General features: G+C 31.9%; 1 long non-coding RNA gene across 1 annotated transcript; it reads right to left on the reverse strand.

Moving 5' to 3' along the window:
- Positions 1 to 6470: 6470 nt before the first annotated feature.
- Positions 6471 to 7859, reverse strand: LOC140990967 (uncharacterized). The gene is made up of 2 exons (XR_012177740.1): positions 7497 to 7859; positions 6471 to 7441 (listed from the first exon to the last, which is right to left on the reverse strand). It is a non-coding gene; the product is annotated as an uncharacterized lncRNA (long non-coding RNA).
- Between the last annotated feature and the right edge of the window lie 1556 nt (positions 7860 to 9415).

The raw sequence follows: 9415 nt of genomic DNA on the forward strand, positions 1-9415 counted from the left end.
AAGGGAGTTCTACTATTTAATTATATCACTTTTCATCGACTAACAAATAATTTATTCAAGTTGTTCCAAGCGATTAACCTTAGAATTATAGGGATAGCCGCTAAAATTTTTATGTTTTCCAAAATTAATTGACCGAACCCAACATCCCATCAAAACTTATCAATAACCATTTGGGCACGATAGCGTTCCATATTAATTAACGATAGCTTTTATATTTGTGAAAACAGTTAATCCTGAAATCTAACAACCGAGATAGCTGCAATTGATAAATCAAGTTTTGTTGATTTATTTAGATTAAATATATTATGATAGCACAACACATCTAATCTATGCTACTCGTATACCAATAATTCATGAAAATTACGGATCACTGAATTCATGATTAGCAGTAGAAAATCCTATATCGAATTAAATTGTCAGATTAATTGATATGCAATATTCATAGAATTAAATCATAAATCGACAAATGCTTGGAATAACAAGCATATTAAATATAAGAACGAATATCTCACAGTGATAAATTAAACAGTAAAAACAACCCTTAAAACAGACTAAGAAATTAGTCACGCATGGCTTGTCTTAATATCTCCATAAAATAAATAAAAAAAGGAAAAGTACTAGAATCGTGGAGAAAATTGGAGAGAAAATCCTTGAGCCATTTTATTTTTCTCTTCTTCACGTGTGTTCTTGGTTGGAGGAGGTTTCTCTTTTCCTTTTTTTTTTTCCAATCTTCTTGTGTGCCTTCTTCACGTGAGTTGTAGGGGCAATCAAAAGAAAGAAAAATGGGCCCAGAAACATAGAAGACCAATAACCTAAAGTAAAACCTAATATCTAAAAATTAAAAGATACTAGAAAATATCCTCCAAAAATATAGATTTTTTTTATGGAAAAAAACTCTACTTGTATTTCTTTGATATAAAAATTCATTATCTCACTAGGTAGCCGAAGAATAGTCACAAGGCGTGATCACGTCTTGTCCAAACACCACTTCTGAATTTTTCTGCTTCAAGTCTTCCACTAAGATCATATCGGCAACTTTAATTGTGATATAAAATCATCCTTTTTAGCCCAAATTTCTCGCAAGTGCAGAAAACTTCCTCCTACAATAAAATCACACAAAAATGTGTCAATTAAACACGTTGAAAGTGGTAATAATGAGATATATGACAACAAAAATGCAAACTATTACGAGCCTATCACACAGCCATACGCACCAGTTGTGCCTGGGTTATTTCCCATGCGCAATACTTTAAACAAGCGCGGTGCTGTTGGTAGGCGCGCGCTTGTGCACTTGAGTGTTTGTGGATACATAATACATATATAAAATAGTTCAAGCCCAAAAAATTTTAAAGCCCAATAACAAAGCTCGTACATTTTTAATGTTTAATAAAAACCTACAATCTGCGTGCGTACGTTTCATCTGCCTCGCTCAAATTCTTTCTGCGCCTCTGCGTCTACAATTTGCATCTCCCTCTGGTGACAAACATTCCAATCAAGGTAAATTTCTAGCCCCATTAATATAGTGTGCTTCATCAAAAATCATAACACCGGTATCAACTTCCATTGTTTGTCGGATGGTTGGATTCATGATTCATAAGATAATTATATCATATATGGGCAAAAAATCAGTTCATTATCTTGTGCCATTGAACGTGCTACAAAATATGAATTATGAACAACCTGAAATTACTTGAATTATGAGCATGGATCTTTTGTATTCTTCAGAAACAACTTACTGGATTAAAATCACAATTGTTTCTGTCAAAGTTTACACTTGTTACTGTATTTCAACAATATATCTATATTTTATAATTTGTATTTATATTTTTAATTTTTTATTTGAGTAATTTACAGCATGATTTCAGAATAAAGCATGTTCTTGCCGTTAAAGTGTCAAAATTTGAATCACCAGTCCTTCGAAATATGAAAACTTGCTAAAAATGTCTAGAGCACGTTAAAAAGAAATCGGTTCTTATATGACAAAAAAGAAAAAAGTGAAAAATCAAATGGATGTGATCCCTCACTTCGATGAAGTTGCAGAACAACAAGAATATTTGAAAGTCGAAGATGATATCCCAACAAAAGAGAAACAGCCTATAATCAGCTTCATTTGGTCAACGTTCTAATCTTGCACCTGATTTTCATGGGAAAAAACTAAAACAAACTGGAAAGATGCAAATAAAATAAAGTTGTATGATGAAAATAAGAAAAAACTGAGGGAGACTGCTGTGCAAAAGTTTCTAGATGGTTGTATGATGCAGGAATTCCATTTAATGCCTCAAATTATCATAGTTTTAAACAATTTATTGAAATTGTTGGATAATTTGTTTGTGGAATGAAGGTCACTACTTATATCGCTAGGATATATGTGTGAAACTAAGGTGCTATAGGATAAGATCATGTATCAGTTGCCAATGTACAAAAAGGCTGAAGGACTTTTTGAAATGCCCATGACAGTTAGACGAAGAAACGAAAATCACCAGGTAATCAATATTTTTATCTCTAATTTTATTATATGATGATATGTAATAGTTTTAATGTTCAATTTTTGTTATTTTATTTCAAAATTACGAGCGGAATAGTGGTGACTTATGGGTGTTCAACACACAAATTGCAAGTGTCTGCCATGAAAGTCTCGTCTGTTTGTGAACGAAATTGGAGTGTGTTTGAACACGTGAGTACTAAGTATTAGTATTTAATGAACTATTAAATAAATTTAATATTTTAAAGCTAATGTTAGTTTATATCAAATATGTGCAGTTTCATTATAAAATAAAAATTATTTTGGAACTAAAAAGTTGAATGATTTGGTTTATATCAAGTATAATAGACATTTAAGGGGTCAATATGATATGTATGATACGATTGACCTTATTTCTTTTGCTTTGATAATGATACTTTGACTTGGGGTGAAGTTGGACTAGTTTCCGATTTTGATGAAGATGTCTATAATTTTAGATCTCAAGGTCCATTCTCTATAAAGAAGCAATTCTGGTATGATTACATGGATTGTATAAAAGAAGATCTACTATCCATCATTATAATAATGAAGATGAGGAAGAAATTGATTTTGGTGAAATCGACGAGGATTCATAAGGATACAATTATAGAGCTTTTGCTTCTGGAGATGATGATACAATTGAGGATGATGAAGATGGATTTGATGATTTAGATTTTTGAAGTTTTTTTCTTTAATATACTATGATGCACTTATGAATTACTCATTAATTTGAGATAATTTGGGTTTTTTGTTTATGATTTATTATCAATTAATGGATTTTTATTTATATTTTTTGTTATCTTTGTGAAATATTTAATTCAAATCGTATAAATTACTTTATATATGTTGAATTTTAAAATTTGTGCAAAATGCGCTTTATTTCGATAAAGATTGCACTTCTCCTTGCACCTCAGGCCCAAGGCACCCTAGCGCTTTAGTGCTCCTTGCATCCCAAATAACTACGGATGAATACTATTGGGGGAGTTCACTGAATACACGAATAACTTCTTGGGAACATGAAGAATATGCTAATCATAATTCTTCATCTTTTAGAGATGAAATGCGGATTACTCAAGTCTTTTTTACCGAGGAAATATTAAAAATTTAGTTGAAAGATACTGTGGATGGATGCAGTCACATTAATGGAATGCATTGTTTGATACTGAGGAATACATGATTTCTCATTTTCAGATCCATATGATTATATTTCAAAAGAAGTAACATGAGTTTCACATGAAGGGCTAGAGCAAATATTTGAAAAACAAATAGGATTTGGTGGATGATTCTTTCATAACATGGTGAAATATCAAAAATAGCACCCCAAAGAAATTTGTGAGAAACCTCAGTTCCTCATATTACTTCAGACCTTGATTATGAGGAAGCAACATTGGATTTTATGATGTCAAGACAATGCAAAGCTTAATTTTCACATCTGGAGCAAATAATTTGCAAACTATGTGTTCGAATTTATAGATGCTAGCTAAAACATTTGACAGATAGATGCCATAATCAGATACTCGAGATCAATAATTTTCCACACCAATGCAGTATCTGTTGAAATTTCTAATGAAGAAAATAATTCATTAGATCCCTAACAGATTGTATATACGTATCCACAAGTTACTTCCATCATTCACTCTTGGTCATGTCTAGGGAGCCTTTCCATGAATGATTTCACAGAAAAATAGAAGATGATAAGATTAAAATGACAAAAATAGATGACAGTGACGCGAAGATTGTTATTATGATGATGACTTTACATGAGATGATCAATGAATAATTATAGAGCTATATAAACAAATTAAACTGTAAATGAAAGAGTTTTTTTAAAAAAAATGTAAACGAAAGAAAATTCACAAGAATAACAAGCTCCATCAGAGTATACCAAGCCATTCAAGATCTTAAATTTCAGTAAATACTTACAAAAACTGTTGAAGAGCTTAAAATGGCTTGCATTGTTCAATGCCAAAAACAAAGAAGAGAACAAAAGAAAAAGGCTGCAATCCAAGTCTCAATTTTTCCCCAGAAACAAGCAACCTTTCCGAAATTTGATTGTGCCTATTATCTCCGAACTGTATATAGTCGTCAAATGAATCATTAGGTCTAAGATCGACAATCTTCAACCTGACCTGATTCATAAAAAAATATTATTTTTTATGTCAAAATTATCAATTTTCTTTATAAATATGTATCAAGTCTAGGGATGACAACAGGTCGGGTTCAAGGGTAGGTTTGGCTAAACTCGAGACCTGACTTGACCTGACCCGACCCGCTTGCCAATGGACCCACCTACCCCGTGTACTCGGAGGGTCCAATCCCTAGAAACATGCGTTACTTTCATCATTGTCAAGTGTCGGATTTGTGTAAGTGTTGCACTATTTTGTTGTGAGACGTTCTTCTTCGGCCTTCGTCCCATGTTTCCTTGTGATGCCTTCACCCTCACCATCAACAATGATCTTCTTCTCTTTCTTTCTTGGTTTTGAAGATGTGGTTTCAAAAATAGGAGGATGATGGACTTTAATGAGATTTTATGAGAATTGAGTTTTGTTGAACATAAAACTCAACAATTGCTCATTGATGAATTGAGAAAAATTTAGTGAAGGAGTATTGAGATCATCATTTTTCCATGAATCCATTTTCGTATTTGAATTGAAAATGAAATGAAAGGGGAAGAAATCTTGATTTTTTTTAATGAAAGTAGAATAAATTGTTATTTTTTTAAGGTGTGATGAGGTTTTTAAAAAAAATTTCTAAAAAATTCCATTTTTGTTTTTCCAATTTTTTGAATTTTTTGATGTTTTTAAACAATTTTTTTTTATTTTTAAATGATAGGATTGATTTGGCCGTTGATCCTGCAACAGTCAGATCATCCCAGCCATTCCCTTTTTTTTTTTGGTCGTTGATAGAACTTTAATTTTTTTTAAAAAAAAAAAAAACAAGGAGCACTTCACCATGTAAAGAATTTTTACATTAGATCTACCTGCTGCCTGCATCCTCGCATGCAGATGTTTGCGTGCGAGGTCCTCGGCCCTTAGAGGCCGAGTATTTGCATCGCACAACTTCATCGGCCGTTGTACACGCATGGCCTTACTCGATATCATGTATTTTAAATAAGCAGTTTTTTTTGGGAGTAAAGTAAGCCACTTCTAAACAACAAGAATTAAATAAGTTTAGATAATCTACAAGTATAATCATATTATGAAAGAAATCAAGGGTTATTTTACATTTTTTTTAAAAAATGAGTGATGATTTAAAAACGGTTTATTTGCTTTCACATCTCTTATGTTTTATGCATTTGACACTTACTTTATTTATCAAATATAAAAATTATAACATATCAAATGAGATTGAATGTTAATAATCTCTTTACAAACACTTCCATGTAAACTGTTATTGTTCTGAAATATATATATTGCACAATTATGCGGTAATGATTTAAACTTGAAAAAGTTAATTTTCTAGTTAAACTTACAAAAATTGTGAATCCACGTATATTCGATCGCACTCATACACTATGAAAGCAAATTATTTGTTGTATTTTAGGAAACATAATTTTTTTTTCCTCGAAATACTTTTATGTTATTTACCACATGGATAAAGTTCCCACACATGGCATCAAACAATTGGAGAACACCTCAACTTTGAGATAAGAAAATGGATCAAATATGTATGAAGGAACCATTTTGAAAATTATATCACATGATATTATATCATTACCAACTAAAGAACTTGTAGCACCATTTCATAAATTCCCATGGCTACCACCATTACCATCACCTCATTCGTGGGTGGCACAACCGCCAGCAAGCAGCTCCTAACCACGACTCCCCGTCGTGGGGTGGTGACGGTGAGGGCATCAATGGAGTCTGAAAAGATGGTGGTGAAAGAAGAAAGGTGCAGCAGTAGGAGGGACATGATGTTTGCGGTGGTGGCAGCCGCTGCATGCTCAGTTGCCGAGGTGGCCATGGCCGATGAGCCGAAGCGTGGGACTTCAGAGGCTAAGAAGAAATACGGACCAATTTGCGTTACAATGCCCACCGCACGCATTTGTCACAAGTAATCCAGGAGAGTATAGTGGAGAAGCTTATTTTCTCTTCTTTTTTTTCCCTTGAAAATATATGTAAAATCTCTGTTTCTTGCCCTCATTTCTTCTTTATGATGTTTCCATTGTCGTTTTAGTCACAAATGTAAGTAAAGCATAATAGTCGCCCTCAAAAAATGTCAAATCCATGAATCTAATAACGAAATATTCTCTTGGGCTTGTAAACCATATCATAGTCATAACTATCATAAGCGGAAAAACCAACTGGGCCAATTCCCATTCATGAACTGGAAAATGTAGTGGGAAATCGAGATGAAAATATATTACATATGAGAGTTTAGTACATACAAGTTCAACATTCTCCAGCTAGAAGCAAAAGAGTTGCCCGCGCCATCCTCCTATATTTTGTCACCGACGAGAAACATATCCATGCACATCGATAGACGATAGATACTTCAGCCAGTGAAAGGGAAAAAAATTCAAAAGATGTTCACTCAAGGAAGCCACAAAACTACGGATGACTTCTATAGCCGATTTGTGAATCAAGGAGTTTAAGGTTGTGACGCAGTTGCTGATATTCCTGCCCATTCTTCCACCAGTTCTACAAGCTTTTCTTTACCCTGGTCAAGAATCACAGTTGGTCTATCAATTTTAGTTGTTTCAGGACTTCTTAATTTATTTCTCAATATTCAAAATTCAGAACGAGATAATTTTGTCGCCTCGTGCAAATATAAACCTACCATCCGGACTGTGAAGTCGCCAAATGATTCTTCAGAGAGCCTTTTGTGTTTCCAATGAAAAAATAAAGGCTCCAAAACTTTCTCAAAATCTTGTACGTTAACCTTGTCCTTAAATATTTTTGCCAGTGCCGTTTGGTTGCGTGTTCCGCCTAGCCGAATCTATAATTAATTGTATTTTAAGTCTTCATGCGAAAAATTTTAAGGTTTGTATTACCTGATAACTGTTTGGACCATCACCAACCAAGCCAAGCCCAACCCATCCATGTACGGTCTAGCACAACCATTCTGGCAACCAGTTACCCTTATCACCACAGATTCGTCATTCTTGAGACCAACTGAAGCGTAAAACTTCTTTAAATGAGAACTCTTATCATTTTACACGTAACAGTACTTTTTTGAAAGCAAAAAAAGCTAGACTGTACCTTCTCAAATATAGCTCGAACTTGTTTAAGCTATGTTAGGTATTTCATGCTCGGCTTCTGAAACTGTCAGTAGGCAAAGAATAAGAGAAACATGAACTAGAAATTTTACTCACAAATAATGCAGCATAGTACAATGTTAGATAGTTTAATGTAGGGACGATGAATATATAACAAATATTGACAATTTATAACCTGCAAAAGATATTAATGCTAATGTTTTAAAAGTACACCAATAAAATTGAGTTTGTATTTGATGACACGAGATATAAACTAAATTAAATGATAAAATAGACTGAATTATAATTGACAAAAAAATAATGTATTAGAATTAAATTTATTTTATTTATGCATTGTTTACTCCATTAATTTATTTGAGATAATTAAAATTATGGTTTAAATTAAAAACATTTTTTACGCTTAAACTCTTATTAATCTCGCTTAAGCTTCCCCCACGTTTCGACGCGCTTTGCCGAATGTTGTAATTACTGAATTATTAGTAAAATAGTGATAAAAATTATAGATAAGAAAATATAATATTTGGTGATAAAATAATATTATGTTTGATATGCTTTTTTCACCTTATAAAGTATAACCAACATTTATTTGGTTATTTTTTATTAGGTAAAAAAGGCATTTGTGGAGTAAAATGGATACTTAAAATAAATATTGTTACTACAAGGTGTATAGAAGGGTTTGTTTTCCCCCCTTTAAATCAACCTAATAATATGTATGGCTGATTGAGTGAGTATGTCAAAAAAAAAAAAAAAAAAAAAAAANAATCAAATGTTAAACCCCAAAAGAAGCTCACAATCTCAGATTATTACTAGTACCAAACAAAGTCTTATTGATTTATCTATTTTGATCTCTGTATAGTATAAAGTGAACATGAAGTTCAATGTTTAATTTGCAAATACATTTTTTGATATGTTGTGTTACTAGATCACACATATTATTAGCTTTATAAATGTTCCAATTGAACAATGTTTATAAATCATTTGAAACGAGCAATAACAACTCCAAAGAAAATGAGTGAATAGCTGAATGTAAAAAATAAAAGAGGCTAATAATTCTAGAGAAATCGTGTTATGACTAATAATAAAACCTTAGAAGAGGTTCAAGTACCTGAAAATTATGAAGTTAAAGAAATTGATGTCTTATAGGACCATATATTTTGCAAATAAATATAAAATATGTCAGAAGTGTGCTCGGTCAATTAGAACAAAAGATTTTGTATCTCAAAAGAGAAAAAGTAATATAAAAAAAACTCTAGGTAAAATAATTTTAAATGAGACATTAAAAGGGATTCATGAATCAAATAACTATTGTTCTTTTTGAAGAATAACAAGTATATGAAAATAATTGGATTTTAACAAATTATTTGTTATTTTAGAAATTTTAAGATTGAAATGATATAATTATTGATAATTATTTTACTCTCAAATTTGTCTTTTGTTATTATGCAAATAATGAATATCCAGAACTATCATTTGTGTTGTTTGTCAATAAAGAAATTATTGACAAATGATAAGTGGCAATATGAGCTGACTTTAGTACTCCAAAGCTTATCATAAAGACTTGAAAGTCGTCAAAGAGAAAATCTTTCCACTTGCTATAAATCATGTGTTGACTACATATTTATATCATTCACTTGACAATGTCAAGTGACGTATAAAAAGAAATCCATGAAGGAGTGGAAGTCTCCAATATAAAA

Source organism: Primulina huaijiensis, chromosome 13 (assembly GCF_012295235.1).
Source record: "Primulina huaijiensis isolate GDHJ02 chromosome 13, ASM1229523v2, whole genome shotgun sequence".
Classification (NCBI taxonomy): Eukaryota; Viridiplantae; Streptophyta; class Magnoliopsida; order Lamiales; family Gesneriaceae; genus Primulina; species Primulina huaijiensis.